The 23,956-nt window shown below is 41.4% G+C and overlaps 1 protein-coding gene across 3 annotated transcripts in view; it reads right to left on the bottom strand.

Moving 5' to 3' along the window:
• FAM8A1 (family with sequence similarity 8 member A1) overlaps window positions 1-23,956 on the bottom strand; it is a 731,350-nt gene that overhangs the window by 420,519 nt on the left and 286,875 nt on the right. The gene's annotated exons all lie outside the window — the stretch shown is intronic.

Below are 23,956 nucleotides of genomic sequence, written 5' to 3'. Positions count from 1 at the left end.
TTCCAATAAACTTTCCTCTTACCACAACATGCCTTCCTAATGTTTAAACCCACCAATCATCAAGCCCCCGCTTCCAGCGCCCTAGAGACTCATTTCTTTCTGAAAGGGAGAAAGCCAGGTCCATTCATTCCCCAGCCATGGTGAAGGCCGTATGGCCCATTCATTCCTCTCAGAGGTGAAGGGTGGGTGCCAAGAGTATGCTGTCATATTCATGGACTTCCATTCCCCTTGGCCTATCCTCTTCCTATCACAGCTGTTATGTACAACATTCCAAATCCCTAGGGAGATGCATATTAGCATGCACAAATACCAGTCTCTCTGGCTTCTTAAAGCACACCCCAGACACTTCAACGTAGCATGTTGGACTACATTTACTCCAGGTCTTTTACTCCCATCTTCTGCACACCTCTTCCAGTCTGTAAGCTCTGCTGCTGGCTTATTTCTTTCTTTTTTTGTGGAAAGAAAACTGCTTTATTCATACAAAAAAGTATTGCACATTTTTACTTATTGGGTAATTCTCATGCATGGTGTATTGTTCTGCATTACACTGGTGTGTGGTTCCTTTCCTGCAAAAATCAGCTCTTAAACATTATATCCATTTATTCTCTTAATATTTAAATAGGCTTTCACCAAAAACGAACATTTACACTTATTGTCTTACAGTTCCCACATTGTCTTCCAATTATATTAATCAAACAAGTTATGAATGCAAAGTCATTTTAATCAAGATTTACTCAAAATAAATGTTCGACTATATCCAGACTTGTGTGGTCATAATTTTCCTCTTTCTTCCTTCTTGTTACTTCCATCCTGTTAACTAATACTACTGACATATTGTTCTCATATGTTCCACTAGCATCTCTCATTGTTGCTTTATTTCATCCAGTGCAGAATTATTTCTTGTTCTCCAATTTCTTGTAATATCTTTTAGCAACTAATATCAATAAAGTATTAATGCTTTCTTATACCTTGGTTTTTCGAATCCTATTCCATCCTATCAACATTAATTTCTTAATAAATTATTCTTTTCCTTAGAATATTTACTAGCATTGTTTACTTCTCATGTTTATATTCTTTCAGAGCTTAGGACATCCAAAATATATGCTCCCACTTCTCCTTTTAACAATTATTGCATCTCCAGCATAAGCTACTCATTTGTGGAAATATTTTTTCAATCTTCGCTGGTGTACAAAAGTACCTGTGAAAGCATTTCCATACAGATATTTTTAATTTTTTTACTTAGTGGCATACTTGGGAGAGGAGACATATTTTTGTCATTTTTTCTTTTGTGAGTTGTGTGCTTAACCTTCTATCCCACTCTAACCTTACCTAATCAGATAGCTGATGGTTCCATCAAAGATTCTATCTAAACATTAACTATCGCTAGCTTTCTTACAATACTGTGTTGTTTCCTCGGTTCTCTTTTCTGTTCAGATAGCAATCTCAGATATGACAGCTGATCCCCGTCTTGCTATCCAAAAGCTCATCTTGGATTATCTGAGCTCTTTATTTCTAATACCAGTTCCCATTTGTTCCCAATATGTATGCTCCTTATTTCTCTCCTTCCAGTTTACTGCTGCACTTTTATTATATCTCTGTTTTTGTCAACAGCACATCAGATAGGAAGAATCACATCTTTCCATCTCTCCCACTCTCTCTTTTCAGTAACTTGTCTTGGTACATCATCATAATCTTCCATTAAGGTCTATATATGTTTTTGAGTTAGATACATCAATCTCAATTACACTGCCTTAAAGTATATTTTAAATCTGGTAGTCCCAATCTTCCTCACTTTCTTAATAATACAATTTTACCCTTGTGCTGTACCCTTACTCTCTTATTCTTATTTCTTTTACTAATTTTACCTCATATTTCTTCTTTGGCTGGTGGAAGTACGCTTGTCCTGTGTGTAATGCTAGTGGGACCAAAAACATTTTCAGCACTTGAATTTTACTCTCCTATTCACAGGACCATTTTCCACTGTCTTAATTTCCTAATTCTATTCAAATTCTATCTATCCCTGGCATTTTTCCTGTTAAACTTTTTTCCGTCTTCATCTTCCTACACCAGTATATTAATTCCATCTGAATATATTATATCTTCTACTGATAAATCACAATACAGTTGATCATAATATTTTTCCATTATTTTTAGCATCACTTTTGGCTCTCTCTCAATTTCCAAGTTTCTGGGTTTCTTAGCTTCATAATCATTCCTTCACTCTTGCTGTCAAACTGTGCTAACCATTTTATTGCTCTATGGTTATCAAAGGAAATAAGAAAATATGAGGACTATATAAGAAAACACTGGGAATTACTAACCTATTTGTTGGAAAAAAATCATTTAGTGGGTGGGTGAAACACATACTAGGATGTCGGTAACGGATTTAATTTTAGATAGACGAGGATCAGCAGAAGGTTGGGATGGACTCAAATTAAAATTTCGAAACTTAGTAAGTATGAAGGTGAAAGAAAAGTGAGATGATGTCTATGGAATATACTTAGTGTTTAAGAAAATTAAGCTACTGGAAAAGACTAATGGGGAAGGACTAAATTAGATTAAAGTAGTAGAGTTTTGGTCAGCTGTAGATCAAATGTTAGAATACCTAGAGAAAATGAATGAGTACAGAGGTGTGGCAGTAAGACAAGTTATCTTTATTTGCAATGGTACTTGATCAGAAGGTGGTAGTCATGTACCTACCACAACACCAAATTCTTTCATCTACTTCTGTCCAGTATGACTGATGGGTCAATGAACTGCTTGTCGGACCAGAGATAGAAAAACTAGTGCTCCAGTCTCAAGCCCCTTTAAATTTGTCTTCTCATAATGCTCTAGTATGTGAAGCAAAGTAAGATTGATTTTGTTGCCAAAAAAAAGGATAGACTAATAGCAGTCAGCATAAATAAATTGAAATATTCTTCAGATCCTACGCAGTAACAATCTAGATGTCGGAAAGAGGGAGGTATGTCATACTCGACTCACATGCATGAAAGAATTCAGTGTTAAGGACACAACCACCACATCCTAAAAAGAAGTTATGTACTCACCATAATGTTCCATCTGTTTTATCCATTTTTATTCTTCCTCAACTGATGGGTTTGGATCCGATCCCTCAGATTTGACTCAGCCATGGCTAAAGCTCATGGGAAACTAGAACTCTTGAGCTTCTCCCTTACCCAAAGTGCACCAACCCCAATTACCTCAGATCTTGTTTGCTGCCTTAGTAAAAGGTAAAGACAGATATAATAACGGAGAAGGCTATAGCTGAAGTTACATACATAAATGGTTAAGGCACACTTGTCCTGTAAATACTCATTCTTCCAGATGTTTTAAGGATGGGGTTGGTGGGATGGAAGTTTTTGTCAGAGTGATGCCCAATTTGTTATACACAAAGGAAATGCAATTTGTTATCCATTTAGATAGTGCAGCTTTGGTAACTGGTTTACCCAATGTAGGTTCTGTAAATGAAACAAAACACTTGATCTGATTTTCTGATCTTCTTAGTCCTATGTAAGTAAAAACGCAGCTGCCTGTGAACATCCAATAAGGGTAGTGCATATTCACCTTTGTTAGAAAATTTGGAAAAGAATACAGGCAAACTAATAGATTGATTAATATTGGATTCTAACAACACCTTTGGAAGGAATGATGCACGAGTACGTAAAGTTACCCTGTCCCTATGAAAAATCAAGTATGGGGGGTTTTGAGGATAATGCTTGGATCTTGGAAAGTCTTCTGGACGAAGTAATGGCTACTAAGAAAATTGTCTTCCATGACATAAATTTAAGGTCATACGTAGCTGTAGGCTCAAATGGGGTTGAGTAAGGTACTGCAGGACTAAATTTAGGTCACAAGGAGGAGTAGGATTCTTTAAAGGGGGCTTTAAGAGTAGTATGTCTCTTAAAAATGCTTTGCTTAACTTATGAGATGCTACTAACAAGCCATTTATCCCAAAATGGAAATTTGATATTGCTGCTAACTGGACTCTTAACTGTATAAGAGCTAGTTCCTTCATCAAAGAGTGATAAAAAATCCAATATTGTATGGGAGCTGTAAAAGGTTCAATGCTATGTTTTGAGCTCAAAATCTTTTCCATTTTCTGGAGTGCAGTTTCCTGGTGGAAGGTTTATAGAAAGACATCAAAATATGATGGACAGGAGAAGAAAGCATTGGTTGTCTGGCTATCAATGTCAGCCTGAGGTTTGCCAAATATGGGTGTATCATGTCTGTCAGGTAAGATAGAAGGTCCAGAGTTGGATCTAGAAACAAAGGTGGTTGAATCAGGTAAGGCCAAAGAAAGGGAAACCAAATCTGTCAAGGCCAATACTGAGCAATGAGTATGACTTTGCTCTTCAACCTGGAAGCTTTCTGAAGGAATTTGGGAATTAAAGCAATGGGCAGATATGCTTACAGGAGACCGGTGGACCAATCGTGGAGTACAGCATTCCTTGGAGATTCCTCCTCTGGGGGATTTAGGGCAAAGTAGCTGCTGGACTTGTTGTTCAGGGTGAAAACGAATAGATTGCAGCAAGGCAGGCTCCACTGATGGAAGATCTTGTCTGCAATTTTCTTGTTGATGGACCATTTGTGGAGTAGAAGAATGCACCTGTTCAATTTGTCTGCTATCACATTGGATTTCCCCAGAATGTGCATTGCTAAGAGAAAGGATTTGGAAGAGATCACTAACTGCCACACCCTCAGAACTTCTCAACACAATGGGTAGGATTTGGTTCTTCCTTGTTTGTTGATGTACCAGACCACTGACGTGTTGTTGGTTTGTAGAATTTCTAGGATGTCTCCAAAGGAGACATCTTCAGGAGGTGACCGGGGGGCCCTTTGCTCTCATTGAAATCTGTGTCTTCAGTGATGGACTCCTCTGGGGAGTCTAAATGCTTCCTCTTGCAGGTTTTCTTCTTAGGGACCTCTTCCGTGGGATGCTCTGGAGAGGTTTATCAGAAGAAGAAATCAAAAATCCCCTGTGTGGAAGCCTGGGGTCTTGATACTGTCTGACCATGTGGAAAGACCTGGTGAGACTCTGAAAGCTGAGACATCAGGGTTAGTGATCCAGGATCCGTGGGGGTAGATCCATCTGTTCTGTCAAAGCCAAGAAAACTCTCTTCACAGCCTTGAAGGCAGATCTCTCCAGAGAAGGGGAAGGCCCCGGATCCAAGAAGGCAAGCTTCCGGATCTCGGTTCCCCCCCACTCTGGAGACAGTAAACTCGAGGTGGAAGCTGGAGTCAAGCTATCCAAGGCCAATGCCCCTAGGCATAGGGATGGCTCTGAACATCTCAGAGTTGACTGCAATGCCTCGGAGCCAACGTGGAAGACTTGGCTCCTAGAGCTCTTCGGATCCAACAAGGTTGGAGCGTTCAGAGTGAGCTTCAGATCCGAGGTTAAAGATCCTCAGAGATGAGGTACATAGATCTGGACAGCTATGATCCATGGACTCTGAAACCACTGAGGGAGTCAGAGAAGGAAATTGCAATGGGTGGTGTAGTAACAAAAGAGACCTCCTGACCCAGAGGGGTAGGAGCAGAAGTGACACCCAACTCTCCCTGTGCAGAGAGAATTTTTCTTACCACTCTTTCCACATCTTCTTCAGTAAGACTTCTGGAAGAACAAATCAACAAGACTGAAGGAGATTTTGGTCTTTCCAAAAAAGGAAGGATACCTGAGAGAGAGGGTACCGGATCCAGAGAGGGCAAACACATCATCCTAGGTAGAGAGACAAGTTTAGCTGGACTGGCTAAATTCAGATCAGAGGATGACTGCATCTGATCCAAAGAAGTTGGATCAGTTATTATTTTTTTGTTTCTTCAGATTCGAGGGGGTCAGATCCGATAATTTTAAGTTTCTCAGATCTGAGGTTGAAGTCAGGTCTGTCTTTTTCCTTTTTCAAGATGACTCTGAAGCTGAAGAAGACAAAAAAGCCTTCCCAGATGCTGCTGCAACTTTTTCTTTTGATTTGGGAAACTTGTCTCCAGAAATGGCCTCTCCAAAAGAACAGCAAAGTAATCCCTTTAATATCAATTTATTTTTACATTTTATAAGGGCTCTGGGATTTTTCTTGCAGACGCCATAAGCAATAAATGCATAGACTAAGCGCATCTGAAAAAGGAATTTTATGGCCATATTTAGAACAGTTCTTAAACCTAGCAGTCCCTTTCTTGGACATGATTTTAAGTTTAAACACGACCACCAATGACAGGCCAAAAAAACAATAAAAACCAATCTAAGTCTACAATAGAAGAAAGAAAGAAAGATTTATAATTTTTTTTTTCAAGAAAAGGGAAAGAGAACAACAATGGTACGAAAAGACAACAGTAATGTAGAAAAGAAGACGAGTTACTAATTACAGTAACAAGGATTACCAAACAGGTAAGAAAGTGGACAATATAAAAACAATATTAAATATAGTATCAAGAACTATCAGAAGGTAAGATAAAGGGCAAGAGAGTAAAAGGCTAACAAGTTAACAAGCGTGTATAAAATATTTACAAGAGAAACAAAGTTTTAAAGCACTGATCATAACCCAAGCTCGAGAGAACCAAGAAACATGTCTTTTGCTGGAAGCGGCAAACATTATCTGACGTAATTGGGGATGGTGTACTGTAGGTAAGGTTGAAGCTTGAGAGTGTATGGCCGAGTCAGATACGAGGGATTGGATCTGAACCCTTGAGTTGAGGATAGAATGAAAATTGACAACATCAGATTTAGCTTTATAACATCAATGGACAAGTTTGGGTCACTGGCTATCACTAAAACTGGAGAAACACGAGTTATATACTTACTGAAACAGATTTCTCTGGTCTCTGAGTGGACACTGGAACAGTAGAACTGGTGCCTTTGGCAGCCTCTAGAGACGGCAACGAACCCCTCATAACTAGAGATCCTCCTAACCTGCAACAACAACACTCTGCTCCTGCTATCTTCTTCCAGGTAAAGGAAAAAAGACATCTAGCTGTGGCCCTTCAAAGATCTCTCATAAATGACAATTTGGATTAGGCAGGGGTGGGGGTGTTGTTATTCCAGGGTCCATGCAGAGGAAAGAGAAATCTAACGTTCTGGTAAGTACATAACTTGCATATTTCTCGGAACAGTAGGACAGTGCTCCAAAGGATGCTCTCATTCTTGAAATAAAATTGAGACTACAATGTTTGCAAAGGTATGCAGGGAAGACCAGGAAGCCACTACCACAATCTCATCAACCAGAAAGTTGCAGGGGAAAGCTGTGTACTAAGCTTCAGCCCAAACTAGGTGAGCCTTAGGTGGAACAGAAAAGTACAGTTGTGTCCCACTTACCATAACTGTAGAAGTTCAAGTAGATCAGTGTTGCAGTACTGATTCTTGGGTCTTCGTGCCACACAGAAGCCTTCAACTAGCCTAACTTCCAGAGTCTTTATATCATCCCTAGCTGACAGACACTCCAAGATCGGCGTCTAGATATCAGGGTATAAGAAGGGCATCCATTGGGGCCATCTTCAGGTCTTTCTTTGCAGTGAATGAGCAATTTGATGCTTGAGGAAAGAACAAGCTCCCCAGCTGTCTGCATTTAAGTGAGGAGAAGGAAAATCATAGGAAGCAGAGAGGGGAGAATGGGAGATAAGAGGACTATCTGCAGAAAAAAATATTCTTCTCCTTGCACTCGGCAAGGAAACAAAGGTAATCCAGAAAGCTTGAGTCAGGTCTGGTATCCCACCTGTGACCCAGCGGTTGAAAACAGAGAACAAGAACACTTGTCCATCTACCTTCTTTACTGAATGAACTACTTGAAACTTCAAAAAGGCACCTTTATTCCTCTCACAGGGATGGTATGAGAGACAGATATCTCTCCTAGGGGCTAAGATTAGTTCATTGCAATGCAATTGCAGCAAACACCAGATCGTAAACCCTCATTCAGTGAAAATCTTTCAGCAATTCACTGAATTTACCGAGGGAAAGTAAATACAGCATAATGGACTGACAGCTACGCAAATCGAACCCACCCAAGTGGGGGCTTCACACCCCACACCCCCAACTATATATACCAACTCTGAGAGAACTACAGTGGAGAAAAGGGCAAAGTTGTGCTGTAGGGCAAGTGATACTCTGTAGCCTGCAATGCAATGGCCTACAACTGGAGCTAGACACATTGTGAACACTCTTGGTGTAGTTGATAGTCCAAAGGGTAAGGCTGAGAACTGATAATGTGTTCCAGACACACACAAAACCTTAAGAAATGTCTGAAATCTGAATGAATAGGGATGTGATAAGCAAAGAGGAGGTAAAAGGCTGTGAAGTGACATCAGTTTGAATTTCAGGTTTAGGAAGGAAAGATCCAGAACTGGTCTCCAAGCATTTCCTTTCTTTGGCACTAAAACATCTTTAAATAAAACCCCTTTCACACCTGGGAAAAAGGAATTGATTATATCACTCCCAGGGACAGCATGTGATGAAGGACAGGTGGAAATGAACGAAAATCTGGTCTGAAGAATGAGAAAGTACACCCTGGAAAGGAGGAATTTCCTCCCACTGTCGTCTGTAACACTGACATATAATATTCAGAAGCCATTTGTCAGAAACTATCTGTTGCCTAAGAGAAAAGTGGAGATTCAGATTTTCTGGTAGGCAAACGGGGGTTACCAGGGCAAGAGGAGGAAGCAAAGTCTCTTAAATAGTCATTCTGGCTTTTTGGACTGTCCTTGATTTTGGGAGTTTCCAGAATTCTTCTTGTAATGCCCTTACCATTTCTTCTTAAACATCTCTACCTGCATTTTGTTAAGACTGTTTATTTTATTTCTTACCAAAACTGAATAAGGAGTTAGAGAATAATTTGCAAAATTTGGAAAAAGAGGGGTGAAAAACTTCAGAGATCTCCTGTATCAACTTACCCCTTTTATCACCTCTGTAGCAGAGGGTCCAAAAACTAAATTTCTATCCAAGGAAAATTTAAAATCTCACTTTAACATCATCTAGGAGGTTCTGAGAACACAGCCATGCAAAAGTACAGTTGTGTACGCTTACCATAAATGTAGATGTTCGAGTGTATTCACTGTTGCAGTCATTAAATTGGGTAATCTGCTGGCAGGTTGCCCACAGTCGGCCTGATTAACAAAGTCTTGGGTTCTGCATCGGTTGCTGTCCCTTCTTCCATGATGTCAGGTCATCAGGGGTATAAAACATGCAGCCGATGCCATTACATCAGTTTTTCTTGCATTAGATGTCAGGTGCCCCCTAATGGGGAGCAAATAAAATTAAAAACCACAAAAATATACCTCCAACCAAAAGCAAATACACCAAAAAGGCTTTTAAGCATAGTAAAGGAAAGTAGAGGTATAGCCAGAGAAAAGTAGGGGCTGGAGGGACCAGGACTGCAACAGTGAATACACTCGATCATCTACATTTATGGTAAGTGTACACAACTGTACTATGTTTTTCGTGTTTCACTGTTGCAGTCATTACATTTGGGTAGATTCCCAAAGCTATGGTTGGGAGGAGGAATTTATACAGCATTAGGACCAGCTATAAGGCCCTGCAAGACTGCAGTGGCAAAGCCAGCTCTGGATTTAGAGAAAATTGGTAAATGATAATGCTTGGTGCAAGTATGTACAGAACTCCAGGTAGCAGCTTCTAGAATATCCCTGGTAGGAACACCTCTGAGAAAGGCTGCAGAAGTAGATGCAGCCCTGGTGGAGTGAGATCTGATCCCCTGGGGAATACGTTTTCCATGGCGCTTATAGCAGGAATGAGTGCAATGGCTTATCCATTTAGAAATGGTTTGTTTTGAAATAGCCTTCCCCTCTGCCCCAGCAGCAAATGCTACAAGCAATTGTTCAGATTTTCTTCGAAATTTAGTCCTGTCCAAGTAGAATCTAAGTTGTCTGTGCACATCCAAGGAATGCAGAATCCGTTCCCCTTTGTTCTGTGGATTGGTAAAGAAGGTTGGCAAATGAATGGACTGATTAAGAGCCACATTGGAAACCACCTTGGGCATGAAGGATGGATTGGTCCTCAGAGATACCCTGTCCACATGAAAGATGATGAAAGGCTCCACTGCCATAAGGGCCTGTAATTCAAATATCCTTCTAGCTGAAGTGATTGCTAAAAGGAAGGCCGTTTTCCAAGAAAGAAATTTTAAGTCTGCAGTAGCAGCTGGCTCGAAAGGAGGTGGAGTGAGCTTCTCCAAAACAAAGTTAAGGTCCCAGGCAGGGGTAGGAGCTCTCCTGGGAGGTTTCAAGTTCTTTGCCCCTCTGAGATATTGCTAGAGCAGGGGATGTGAGAAGAGGGGTGGCTCTGTGTTATAGTGAGCTGAAATAGCTGAAGCATGGATTTTAATAGAGGAAAAAGACAGGCCCTTGTGAAGCATCTCAGTTAAGTATTGCAAAATCTGAGGTAAATTTGGCACTGCTGTGCTCATCCCTAAAGATTGGTTCCAGGCACAGAATCTTTTCCATTTGTCAGCATATAATTTTCTAGTACTAGGTTTTCTCGCCTCCAAAATGACATCCATCACAGGTATGCTGAGGGATGATAAGGGTGAATTTAAGTGATTAGCCAGGCTGCAAGGTTCAATGTTAGAAGCTGAGGGTGCAGAATTTGGTTCTCCTGCTGAGAGAGCAAGGAAGGGGTCTGAGGCAGGTGCCATGGAGATATTTGTGACACACTGCGCAGGAGTGGGTACCAGTGTTGGCGTGGCCAGTCTGGAGCAATCAAAATCATTCTTGGTTTGTCCTGTTTGACATTTAGCATAACTTTGGAGAGCAGAGGCAGAGGGGGAAAGGCGTAGACTGAGGTTTTTCCAGCTGAAGGACAGAGCATCCACTTTCCAGGCTTCTTTGTGGGGAGTCCTTGTGCAAAACATGTCCAACTGGTAGTTCTGGGAGGAGGCAAATAGATCTATGTCTGGGCTCCCCCATCTGCTTGTCAACATGTTGAAAATCCATGGTTCCAGTTTCCACCCATATGGGTCCATGAGATTTCTGCTTAGTCCGTCTGCCAGTGTATTCAATGTTCCTAGCAGGAATTCAGCTTGTAGGTGCGTTTGGTAGCTCAGGACTGTGTTCCACAGTGCCATGGCTAGTCTGCAGAGGGGGTAGGAATGTGTACCCCCCTGCTTGTTTATGTACCACCACATAACCGTGGTGTTGTCCGTCTTTACCATTAGTTGTCCTGGAAGAATGTAGTCCTTGAAGGCTGTCAGAACATTCTGTACAACTAACATTTCTTTTTGATTGATATGTAGGTGCATTTGATTTGGGTTCCATTTGCCCTGAATGCACTTCCCTGCCAGGTAAGCCCCCCATGCGTAGTCTGATAAATCTGTAGTTAGGGTTTGGGTGGCAGGGGGTAGTGTGAATGGCAGTCCCTTGTTTTGGTGGCAGGCCTCTGCCCACCATAGGAACTCTAGGCGTAGGCAAGGTATGATAGGAATAATTGTTTCCAGGCTGTGATAATGTTGACTCCATAGACTTTTTAAGTACCACTGTAGTTTCCTCATATGCAGTCTTGCATATGGAATTAGAAGAATGCAGGAGGCCATGAACCCCAAGACTTGCAGTATTTGTCTTGCAGACAGCAGGGTTTTTGTGGTCACTTGTTTGAAGTAAGTTACCAAATGAATTTACTTCTCTAGCGTGAGGAAAGCCATCTGGGCAGTTGCATTCAAGCTTACACCCAGGAATGTAATCTGCTGAGAGGGTACCAGTTGTGATTTCTTTTTGTTTATGGTGTACCCCAGACAAGTTAAAACCTTTTTTACAAACGCCAGATGATTTAGAAGTATGCCCTGGTTTTCTGCCTGAATTAGACAATCGTCCAGGTATGGATATATTTGAATATTTCTTTGCCTGCAAAATGCAATAACTGTAGCCAGGCACTCTGTGAATACCTGGGCGCAGTAGACAAGCCAAAGGCCAGTGCATAGAACTGATAATGCAAGTAGCCTGCTTTGAAGCGTAGGTATCTTCTGCAAGATTCCCTGATTGGGATGTGTAGGTATGCTTCTTTTAAATCTAGAGTTGCCAACCAGGCATCTTTGCCTAGCATAGGAAGTAACTGGTGAAGAGTCAGCATTTTGAATTTTGGAATGTCCAGAAAGGTGAGAGTAGACAGGTCCAGAATTGGATGCCATGATTTGTCTTTTCTGGGTACCAGGAAAAGCCTGGAATAGAAACCTTGTCCCTTTTCCTCTTCTGGTACTGGTTGAATAGCCCCCATGTTTAAGAGGGAAATTACTTGTTTTTGAGCCTCTGCCCACTGATTTGGGGGGAGGTCTGGCCACCCGATTGGTGTTGGCAACGTGTGGAAATTAAATCTGTATCCCTGGGACGCTATATTTAAAACCCATTTGTCCTGGGTTATGAGTTTCCAGTTTTTTTGCATGAAGAGCAATCTTTTCCCCCAAAGGGGTGGCTGAAAGGTAAGTGCTTGGTAATTTTAAAGGCAAGTCATAGAGACTGTTTACCACAGGGGGTGTCTTGTTATTTCCACATTTGGAAGTGGAGGCCCCCTATTGCTTAGTTCTGAGAGTCCCCTGGGACTGAAACCAGGTGTTTTTGGTGTGTCTGGGCTTGGCTTGAGAGGATCTGGAAGGAGCTGGAAAAGACCAATTCTTAGTAGGCCAGTGCCAACTAAATCTTGGTGGTTGCACTTGTAAGAAATCTTTAACAGTTTGCATAGATTTAGCTTCATCTTCCATCTTTTTTAGAACTTCTTCAGCCTTATTGCCAAACAGGCGGTCCTGATTTAAAGGAGCATCCAACAATTTCGCTTTAACATGATCAGGCAGAGACTGCTCCTTAAGCCAAGCATGCGCTCTAAGCACAGACTCAGTAACAGCAGCCCTGCAGGAGGCCTCTAAAGAATCAAAACCACATTGCAAAGTATGTTTTCCAACTTCTTCAGCAGAATGCAATAAATCCTGTAAATCTTTTATTTTCCACACAGTCAGAAATCAACATAATTTTCTGTTTAAGCAGTCCAGTAACATGCTGTTGATATTTTAACATACAAAATTGATTGGCAGTTTAAAGCCCTGATTGCCAAGGTTGCAGAAGTATAAACCTTTTTACTCCATCTATCCAGCACCCTGGAGTCTCTATCAGAAGGGGTAGGATTTTTGGCAGTAGAAGCCTTAATGCCCTTGGGCCCTAGAGAAATGGTTTCTGGATCTGCAACAGGATTTTTGAAAAGGAACTTGTGGGACTCAGGAACCCTGTAGTATCTGTCAGGTTTACTAGGAGCAGGAGGCAGGGAATTAGGGGCCATACTGGATTCTGAAAACACATCATCAACAATGTCTAGTACAGGAGGTACAGCCAAAGGCCTATGCTGAGGTAAAAGGAGGAAATCCCTAAGCCTCTTTTTTGAATCAGAAAAATCCTGACTTTCCCAGTGGAAATGCTCCCTTAAGGTATGTAAAGTTTCCCCAAAAGAAAAATCCTCAGAAGGGGAAGCAGAGGGAATGGAATCCTCTTCATCAGAATCCTCATAAGTAGGTATGGACAAGTCCAGGTCAGAAGAAACAGAATCCTGATCAGAAGATTCATAATCAAGCTCAGCCCTAGGCCTCTTACGGGGGGGTTGACTACCCCTGATTAGAGTAATTAGATCTTCAGTCATTTTGATTACTTATTTTTTTAGGCACAGGGGCCTGAACATGTGGCCTGGGCATCGGTTTTTTAGACATAGATGGAGATTTAGGCCTTAGTAATGAAGGTGGAGTCGATTTAATATGCAAGTCTGTAGGTCTGAATACACCCTCAGAAGCCAGTACCTGCACAGCGGCTCCGGACCCATCCAAGATAGACACATCCGCGGGTTCCATAGTTGAAGCATCTCGCGGCATACCGGACTCCAAATGGGTCTCAGTAGAGGCCTGTGAATCAGAAGTAGCGGGTATCAGGGGCTATGAAAGCGCCTCACTGAGTACCGGCGAACTGGCTTAGGAGAAGCGTCGTCGGCAGTTTTGGACCTCAGCGGCCTGTCTCTGTCTTTATCTTTGCATTTTTTTGGAATCCCGGTAGACAGATGGCTAACCGATGACATTTCTGGATAATTAAACCGAGAACCGAAATATTTAGAGGCAAAAATGTACCGATGACGGATAACGTGCTGATTATATAAAGCACAAAACCGACAGCAAGGTATGTCGTGGTCAGGGCCTAGGCAAGGAATACAGTACGAATGATAGCCTAGTACCAACCTATGACAATTGGATGGGAGAAAGGAAATTCATCCCGGGGATCACGTCAGTCGCCCTGCTAGACAAGGGTCCAGGGAAGTAAATAGTGTGGGAAGAAATAGCCAGGGAATTGTTATGGCTAGACTTGTATAGGTCCTAGGGCTGCTAGCCTAGTACCAACCTATGAACCTATGAAAATCTTTATGAGGTATTTGCTTTCCACGAGTAATGCAATTATTAACTTTTACTGACATCTGTAAGGAGCAAGAAAAAGTTTCCCCAATGGGGTACTTAGCTTTAAGTTGAAGACTTCGGTTCTGAAACTCGAAAATGAAAATTTCAGGAGTCAGCCGACCGGCACTTGCGAACTGCTTCTGCTTCAGACACCACATGGCAAGAAAGACTGATGTAACGGCGTCGGCTGCATGTTTTATACCCCTGATGTCATGGAAGAAGGGACAGCAACCGACGCAGGACCCCAGACTTTGTTAATCAGGCCGACTGAGGGCAACCTGCCAGCAGATTACCCAAATGTAATGACTGCAACATTGAAACACAAAGAACATCTCCCTCAAAACAGTACCAGTGGCCATAATCTGTGAAGAAGTATCAACAGAATCATATACACACTGTATATAATGTGTAATGATTTGAACTATTGAACACATTAAATCATTTAAAGCAGCTTTTTCCTCATAAGAATAAATTGCAGACAAAACATTCCTCATACTTTCCCAATCAGGACAAACCTTAACATATGAGACTGATAAATCAAAATTCTGAAAAATCAAAGCTGTAGAAGCACACAGTTTTTTCCCATACTTCTCAATATTCTTCCGATCCTTATCAGAAATAATATGATTGGAATTAACTAAGTGTTTAGCAGCATAAGGATCATCTAAAGCTATAGCTGCTGGGTCCAGTTTGGGAAACTTAAAAGACTGATGGGACTTTATACATCGTATCTGCCTTTTTAGGGTCAGCTGGCTGACTGTCAGGAAAACTACAGGCAGTAAAATACACATCTTCCAAGGCAGACAAAACTGTTAACAGCTCATAGTATTTTCTGAGGGACTGAGAAACCTCAGTATTCTCCTACTAAAACACAGGCACATTCTAGAAATAATCTCAGAGAAAGAGAAACCTCCACGGGGAAAATAAGAAACTGAACTCTCCTCTGATCCTGGATCAGAAATCTAAGAAGAAAACACTGCATCTGTCCCATCATCCTCCTATCCAGATTCAGAATCTTGAACCCCTTCAGGAAAAAAAAAGTATCCCCTAAAGAGAAAATCCTTTTCATTTGTTCTTATACAACTTCAAAGTAGAATCTTTCTGAGGGGATATGAGCATACGTTGAAATGGGGAAGAAAGCCTGGACTGTCTAGCCATCACTGGAAGTGGAGAAATCATGAAGTTAACCAGAGTACGAAATGTATGGATAACTTATCCCTGATGGATAAGAACAGAAATCCTGGGCTGGATCCAACATCCAAGGGAGGAGTAATAGATGATGCCACAGGAAGGGAAACCATATTTGTCAAGGCCACAATGGAACAATGATGATTGCTTTGCTTTTGCTTCACTTTGGTGAGACACTTTCTGAGGAAATTTGGGGATTAGAGGTGTAGGAGAAAATGCATATTGGAGCCCACGGGGCCAATCATGAATTAAAGAGTCTCTTGGCAACTCCCCCTCTGAGGGATCAAGGCAAAGTATCTACTGCACACAGAGTTGAGAGGGGAAGAGAAAAGATCACACCACAGCTGGCCCCATTGATGAAAAACTGTTTCTGCCTCCACAGGTTTCAGAGACCACTCGTGAGAGAATAAATGTATCTGCTCAGTTTGTCTGCTACTATACTGGACTTCCCTGGGATATGCATTGTCAAAAAGAAGCAGCTGGAAGAGATTGCCTGTTGCCAAAATCTTAAAGCCTCTCGACATAGGGGGATAGGTCCTGGTTCTCCCTGCTTGTTGATGTACAAGACTACCAACATATTGTCTGTCTAAATGGCAATCTTCCCTGGAGGGAGAGCATCTTGAAATGCTTGCAACACCATTAGGACCGGCATCATTTCTAAAACATTAATGTGAAGATTAACCTCCAAATGAGACCAGGTGCCTTGGACCAGCCTTCCCTAGTAATGCCACCCCACCCTAGGTGGACGTCATCTGTAGTCACTGTGGTTGTGGATAGCAAAAGAATAAAAAGTCAGCCCAGAGAAACTCTTTCTGGGGTGATCCACCAGGTTTTCTTGCCTGCATATGTTTGTAGTCCATATTGGTGCTGAGTGGGGGTGTCGTCTTATTGACCATTGCGCACTGTAAGCATGCCTTGCAGTACCCTCATACTAGAAGAATAAGATTTATGGAAGCTGCCACACAGCCAAGGAGTTGCAATACCAACTTTGCTGAAAGGGAAGTTAGAGAGACAGCATGTGGGATGCTTGACTCTGTAAAGTGTTTTAATCTTGACTGTGGTAAGCTTGCAATCTGCGTCACTGTATCCAGAAGAGCACAAATAAACTCCAGGACTTGAGTGGGAGAGAGCTGAGACTTGGTGTAGTTCAATGTGACACCCAGATGAACATAGCTGGAGTAAATAATCCCCGGCTTGAATGAGTAGAGATTTGGTGGGTGCAGAAAGGATTCAGTCATTGAGATATGGAAATGCCTGGAATCCCAGCAGTCTCAAGTGAGCTACTACCACTGCCATGAACTTAATGAACAACCTAGAATCTAGTTAGACCAAAGGGTAGGGCCCTGGACTGGTAATTACTTGCTCCCAGCCATAAGCGTAGATCTCTTCTGGATCACTTGTCTATTTTGATGTGATAGTAGGCATCCTGTAGCTGTACTGAGCACATTCAATCATACTTACACAACAGTGGTAGAATGGCCTGAATCATGACCATTTGGAACTCCCAGCGTCTGATACATGGATTCAAATTGCCGAGATCCAAGATAGATCTAAGATCCCTGTTTTTCTTTGGCATCAAAAGAACCTCAAGTAAGTTCCAAATCCTTGCTGGTCTGGGGGGACCATATGGATGACTCTTTTGGCCATCAGGCTTTCTACATCTGTAGCTGCTGCTTTCCTCTGAGTGGAATTTCAGGGATTTTTGTGGACTGACTGGGAAGCTGAAAGGAAAAGGCTATGTAGTAACCCCTGGATATGATTTTCTGCACCCAAATATTTTAGGTGATGTCTATCCAAAGCAAAGAAAACTTTATTGTCATTCAACCATAACGAGTACAGCTGAATGAAATTACGTTTCTCCAAGCTCATGCACAATAACATAACATCACAACACAACTACATGTAACAGTAAAACAGTAAATAACACAACAGTCAAAGAGCCAACCAAAGATCAACATTATCTAACGAGTTCTTTTTTCCATTAGTGCAACTGCCGCTTCCTGCAGGTGCAGGGATAAATGCTCCCCGACTGCCTCCAGACTGCAGCAGTTGGGCAACTTTTCAAGAGGTGCAAGGGCTTCTCAGAGAAAGGACCTCTGAAGCCCCAATTTTACGGGCATCCTCAGCCACATGGACGATGTCTACTATTAGAGTTCCCCCTCTGACTCAGGGGGGACCTGTACCCATAGGAGTTCTGGGAAATGTGTCGCAGTTTAGGAACTATGTATTCCTAACCCTCTCTGGTTTTTTGAAACAGTCCTTTGATGGTGTGATGCCCATGCACTGGCTTAGTAATCAAGGAGCCTCAATCCTCACCACTAGCACCAGTGAGGGGTGTCCACACTGGGGAGGATAACAAATACACACACAGTAAAGTACAATTTCCCTTAAAGGCACACAGAGATCACAGTCAGTCTGGGCCTGGTTTCTCTCTCTTTCTCTCCAGATCCCCAATAAGACTCCTCAATAAGACTCCCCACTGGCACAGCTATAGAGTGGAGTCCTTAGCGGGGTTCCAGGCCAAGTCCTCCCAGCACTCCTGCTTCTGTCCAACCAGTGCTTCATGTCCCTGTCCAAGTAGCTGACACACACACAAACACACACCTTGAGATATGATTTATATACAAACACACAGACACTCCTGGGGAAGGCTGGCACAGGTTCACTAGGTATGCCCCTTCTGCCCAGGCTATAAGGTAGTAATCCACTGCCACCAGAACCCCTAATATCAGCTCCTAAAAGGCCCTTACCAAAGGGTGTCCAATTATTACTGTGCAATATTATTATCCAGCTAGTAAGTGTGACCAGAACTTTTAAGGCTTATTGGAGCGGCTTTGTTCAGTATCACTATATACATGCAATGTACTCTAGAGCTTAAATCAGCTCTACACAAAACAGCCACAGTTGAAAGGTTTAAAATATTTAATAATAAATAATAAAAACATAAGACAATACTTCTTACTACACAGTGCTAGTCATCATTGGAAAATGCTTAAAATAATACTGTAGAACAGTTCTGATATAAACATAGAAAACAGCTAGACTAAACATACTATTTTTATCTTTTCCTAAAAGCAATCACAGTTCTAAATAAACTTACATGTAGAGCAAAAGCAGAGTACTGGTGAGTTGTTGTCAGCTTTAGACAAAATCCAAATTGCTCCCCCCCTCTTTCTCTCTCTCTATGAGACAGTCTTATAAATTTATACTACATCACTGCTGACTCATTTTAGATTACATAATTCTTCTTTGGTTCCCAGGCTAACAGAAACTCAGAGTTTAACATATCTTTGCTCTTGTACCTGGTCAGGAAACTACAGCAATTAAAGACACTATATATGTAAAATCTAGCAATTAACTCTGGTCTCAAAATAATGGAAAGAATCTGCTGGTCAAGAGACATCACAGCTCCGAGTTTGAGATCAGTCATGCGATGTTTGTCTTATCAGCTTTCTTCTAGCAGAGTGCACTGTTGTTACATTTTTGACATTCAACATTTAACACAATTTTCTTACATTTAAGAGAAGAAGCCTGTGGCTTATATTAATATTTACAAATGACAGAATTATCTACAAAATTCTATCTAGCTAGGCTGACAGCCTTCACATATCTTCCTCCCTGGAGAACTCAAGCTAGTTTTTCAAGTGACCCTAATAATGCTAATAAACAGCTGTTGCAACAAGTAAAAGATGTCAAGAAAGCAGTACAGACCAGTAAAAAGGGATCCCTTTATCCTGTTTTGGCAGGTTTGGGGGGGAGCAGAGACTTTTAAAGAGGATAATAATCCTCTAGTAGCTACTGAACCACACCCCCATATGTACCGGTATGGGTGGCCATTGTACAACAATCTGCTGTTTCTCAGACCCCTGCATTTTTGAACACAAGGTCAGCTTGGTACTGTTACATCTCAGCTTATTTCTCCTGTTCACGCCTTATCTTTAAAATGGGCATCTAGAATCAAAAAGGTTTTCTTTTCTTCCTTCTTCCTGTCAGTCATTCTCAACAAGCTTCTACCTTTCCAACAGGAGCAAAAGTGTTTGACACTCCTGTGGCTCATCACAAGCGCTCACATGACAGGGGAGGACAAGAGGCTATTGCCTCTGCAGAAGATTTTTTTGGCACCTTTAAAAAATGGGGGGGGGCTAATATGCGAGTTGTTTGGTATAATGGTAAGGTCTTCCCCTTCTAGACACAAGATACAGGGTTGGATTCTGACCACAGAATACTGGCTGGGTTTAAAATGTCTCTTTAAGGGGGTTGGCAGTGTGGTTTAATGGCTAAGGTGTTTGCCTTACAAACACAAAGTGCAGGGTTTGAGTCTCACAAGGGATAATTAGCTAGGCTTAAAATGGTTCGCAAGGGCAGTTAGCTTAGTACTAAACTATGAACTATGAATGCTGATTTTTATACTATGTCTAAATGTTTCCTAACTGAAAGAAGAAAAAAAAACATCCATAAAGGTTTAAGGAGGAATCAGAAAAAAGAACTATTACAACCCTACTTTGACAGATTTAAACCAGATGCTTCGGAAAGTTACTCCAATGAAATAAAAACACAGTTATTTAAAAAAGGCTAAAATAAATTTTATTCCCATAGGAAATGCACTAATAAATAAAAGGATAGCAGTGGTAAATTACACAAGTGGGTCAGGCATGTAGGCAGAATAAAGAGAAAGCCCCTGCAGATTATTTGAGTCATCTTAAAGCAGTGTTTGCTAAACATTTAGAAATGCCAGATCCAAATGAACAAACTAAGCCAGCTATTGCAGCTGCCTTCGTGCAGGGTTTGCAAACCCTGTACAAAAACCAAATGAAACAAGTGCTTACAGACTGGCAGAAAAAAAGACTTAAAGCCCATACTAAGTGCTGCAAATCACTGTACTGACTATGGCAAGGTAATAAAACAAAAATAAATTTTAATCCCTTTGCTGCCACTAAAAGACCCTATGTCCCTATGTTAAAGTAAAAATAAATGCAAAGCCAATTCTATTCTTGGTAAAACTGGCAACACTAGGTCTGTATTACAAGTTACTTCAGACAGTTAAATACCAGTAAAAAAACAAAGTAAAGGCAGTTGGCGTAACAAATGCTACTGTTACGTATCCTGTTTTAAAACATATAACCATTTCTTTAGGTCCAATCGAAGAAAAACATTCTTTCCTTTGAGTACTACTGCACCAATAATCCTACTAGAAAGAGATTTGTTATGTAAGCTGGGTTGTACTATTTACTGTACCGCAGAAGGGGTGTATCTAAATGTTCCAACAGAATCAGAGGGGGAAGTAATGGCAGTTCTAGCATAAACTGAAGAACAGCCTGCTGGAAGCATATAGGCAAATAAAGAGTTACTACAGCAGGTACCTGCCAATTTGGAGGCTAAGCATGCAAATGAAGTAGGTATACTGAAATCAGCAAAACCAGTAAAAATAAAATTAAATCCATCAAAACCTCTCCCCAGAGTTCCACAATATCCACTAAAGTCAGAAGCAGAGCAGGGAATCAAACCTGTAATTCAGTCTCTAATACATCAAGGAATAATAATACTAGCTAAAAGCCCTTGTAATACTCCTATTTTTCCAGTGAAAAAGCCAGGAAAGGATATTTTGTACAAGACTTAAGGGCTGTAAGTAATGCAGTACTACCTACTTTTCCTGTTGTTGCAAATCCAGCAACAATACTGAGTTCCATACCACCTACAGCTAATAACTTTTCTGTGATAGATTTATGTTCAGAATTCTTTTCTATACCAATTCACCCTGACAGTCAGTTTCTGTTTGCTTTTACTTATCAGGGACAGCAATACACCTGGACACTTGCCACAAGGATACACTGAATCTTTTTCATTATTTTCTCAAATTCTACAAAAGATTTGGAGAATGTGACATTTCCGGGTGGGTCTGTCCGAGTACAATAAGTAAATGATTTACTGATAGCACCAAATTCCTTTCGGCAATGTTAACAGAATACCTTGCATCTTCTGACTATCCTTGCAGGAAATACCTTAGATCTTCTTACTATCCTTGCAGGATAAGGACACAAAGTGTCAACAACAAATTACAGCTGTAGTTATCCCTCAGGTACATTATCTTGGTCATTTAATATCTCAGAGTAGGATCTTACAGTAGTTATCCCCAACTCTGAATCATCTTTATTACTTAAAATGAAACTCATCCCTTCTTGACCAAACGTCTAACTAGATATGAGCTTACACTTCTTTTTGATCCACTGTCCTGCTCTAAATCCTGCAACTCTGTTGCCTACTGCTGAGGATAGTAAAGAGCATGATTGTGTGTGTGTAACTAACTATTTGCTTTCTCCTAGGGAGGACTTAAGGGACACTCCACCTAATGCTGACATGCATCTGTTTGTGGATGGTTCCTGTGGAAGAAATCAAACGGGAAAGTTGATCTCAGGAATAGCAGTCTGCACCGAGGAAACAATATTGTTGCAGCAAAGATTAGAGGGTGTACACTCTGCTCAAATAGCTGAGCTAGTGGCTTTGCAAAAAGCCTGTGAGTTAGCCAAAGACAAGGTGGCCAATATTTTTACAGACAGCCATTATGCTTTCGGGGTGGTACATGATTTTGAGCAACTTTGGGGAGAGAGAGAGAGAGGGTTTTTGACCTCTTCAGGAAATCAAATTAAAAATTCAGGGTACATAAAATCATTGTTAGATGCACTTTTGTTACTTAAAAAGCTGTCTGTAATCAAATGTTGTGCCCATCAAAAGGAAATACATGCTGTAACAAAGGGCAATCATTTGGCAGACCAAGCTGCTAAACAAGCAGTAGAAGATTGTTGTAAAGATCTGTGCATGTAACTATGACAAACTCCAACAGTAAAGATGTTTGATTTTAAAAAGTTGTCAGCCTTTCAAGCTGAAGCATCACAGGGAAAAGTTCTGAGGTGGCTCAAGGATGGATATAGAAAATCCTCTGATGGCATATGGCGAAATCTGGACAGGCGACTGGTGGCGCCTGCCTCTTTGCTACCTTACTTGGTAAGGGCATATCATCTACCGGCCCATACAGGTAAGACAGCTTTATTTAATCAAATTACCCGAAGTTGGTATGCCCCTCATGTCTCCTCTTTGATACTTCAGTATGTACGAAATTGTAGTGTATGTTTAAAATATAATGTAAGTAAACATGCCAGCAGTAAGGCTGCATGTTTACCTCCACCTTGGTGACCTTTTGTTAACATACAGCTGGACTTCATCCAAATGCCTAAGACTAATAATTTTCAATTTATCTTGGTTATGGCCTGTATGTTCTCTGTATGGGTGGAAGTTTACCCATGTCACAAAGCAGATGCAGTCACAGTTGTCAAAAAGTTTTTGTATGACTATATACCGAGATTTGGTATATCCCGTTCTATTAACCAGAGAACACATTTTAATAATGCATTGCTTAACAGACTATGCAAAGTTTTTAACACTAAGTTGAGTCTTCACTGCCCCAACCATCCACAGTCATCTGGATTAGTGGAAAGGGTGAACAGAAACCTTAAAAATAAAATTTTGAAGATTTGTACCGAAACCCATTTAAAGTGGCCCGAAGCCCTTCCTTTAGCATTAATGAGTATGAGGGCCTCACTGAATACTGCCAGAAAGTTGAGTCTGTATGACATATTAATGGGGAGACCCATGGCCCTTACAGATACCCCTCCAGTGAGAAATAAAAAGTTATGTACTCACCATAACGTTCCATCTGAGTAGGTGACTTCATTTGTCTGCAACCTTCGGGTCTTGGATCCAAGCCGGCAACTTATTTTACAGCTTATGGATCCGAGCTCCTAGCTCCTCCCCTTAACCATAATCCCCTGCCAACCCTGATTGACCTCAGATCAAGTTTGCCCTTATACCAAATTTCAGACCAAAAGTGTCCCGAAAGGGACCAAGAAAGGACATTCAAGAATTGACTTCTGAAAGCCAGGGGGAAGGAGGGGGGCATGGTTGCAGACAAATGAAGTCACCTACTCAGATGGAACATTATGGTGAGTACATAACTTCTTAATCTGAAGTAGGGACTTCATTTGTCAGCATCAGCAACCTTTGGGACAGCTACCTGAATCTTGGGCGGCCATCATGGAAGGATGTTCCGGAGCACTGCGGAGCCAAAGGATGCTCTCCCTCTGGAAATAACGTCCAACTTATAATGGTTGATAAAGGTATGAGATGAGGCCCAAGTGGCTGCAGAGCAAATATCATCCAAAGATACTCCAGATCTAAAGGCAGCAAAGTAGATATGGAGCGAGTAGAATGCGCCCATACTCCCTGAGGTGCGGGCCTCCCCAAAGTTTCATAGGCCAGAAGAATACACTGTGACCCATCACTACAGGAGTCCCAGAAGGGTCGATTCTAGGTCCCCTTCT

The sequence above is a fragment of the Protopterus annectens genome, chromosome 3.part0 (genome assembly GCF_019279795.1).
Source record: "Protopterus annectens isolate FY-2018-M chromosome 3.part0, PAN1.0, whole genome shotgun sequence".
Taxonomy (NCBI): domain Eukaryota; kingdom Metazoa; phylum Chordata; order Ceratodontiformes; family Protopteridae; genus Protopterus; species Protopterus annectens.
Note: the sequence above shows the minus strand (reverse complement) of the source record. Positions and strands in the feature narration are given on the sequence as shown.